At 45.4% G+C, this 799-nt stretch overlaps 1 pseudogene; it reads right to left on the bottom strand.

Annotated features, from left to right (window-relative positions):
- Positions 1–8: 8 nt before the first annotated feature.
- Positions 9–403, bottom strand: LOC103258605 (annotated as a pseudogene).
- Between the last annotated feature and the right edge of the window lie 396 nt (positions 404–799).

Here is a 799-nt window from a genome sequence, read left to right as displayed (position 1 = left end):
ACTGGAACAAGGATGACACCAATGGTCCCAAGGATGCCGAGGATCAGGGCCCAGATGTCAGGCACTTGGTGGAGGTGTAGGCCTGGGCCTCGGTCACATTGCCCACCATCTTCCTGTCCCTAAACTTCATGGAGTACGCAAAAGTGATGAAGCCCAGACAGCAGACGTTCAGGAAGAGCATGCTGAACAGGGATCAGACGACATGGTTGGGCACAGAGGTGTCGCTGTGGATGTGGATCACGGTGGATGTCGTGGGAGCAGAGCCGTGGGGTATTCCCAGCACGGCCACCTCATGCTCCTCCTTGAGCATCTCATAGTTTGGGGGGGCGCCGGCACTGGGCCGAGTGAAGAAGGTCTGGGAAGTGTGGTACACGGTTGGAGACAGGGGTGCTGTGGGGTGCATGGCTCTTTGTAAATATGCTTGTCAGCTTTATAGCTACTTGGTGTTTCCACATTATTTTTTATTTTCTAATTTTCCATTATATTGACTTAACCATTTTAAACATAATTCCAATATCTAAGGTTCATGTGGCACCCGATTTCTCCTGGCTCATTGTTCTACTAGCTCATTTCCTTGTGTAGTTCATAATTTATAATTTAGTTTTCATATTTGGGAATTTTCCTCTTTTGAATGTCTCAAATTCGGTATATTTAAGTGTTTATTGGGTGAAAGATGGCCAGTCTTGCCAGTCCACTGAGGAGCACTTATTTCTCACTTTTATTACTCTAAAATCTCTGATAAGGTTTCCAGTAATCTTTAGTAAGCATTCTCATTACTCTTTACTTTGACTCATTTCTG

This window comes from Carlito syrichta, unplaced genomic scaffold (genome assembly GCF_000164805.1).
Source record: "Carlito syrichta isolate Samal-C Ts95f unplaced genomic scaffold, Tarsius_syrichta-2.0.1 Scaffold84381, whole genome shotgun sequence".
Lineage (NCBI taxonomy): Eukaryota > Metazoa > Chordata > Mammalia > Primates > Tarsiidae > Carlito > Carlito syrichta.
Note: the sequence above shows the minus strand (reverse complement) of the source record. Positions and strands in the feature narration are given on the sequence as shown.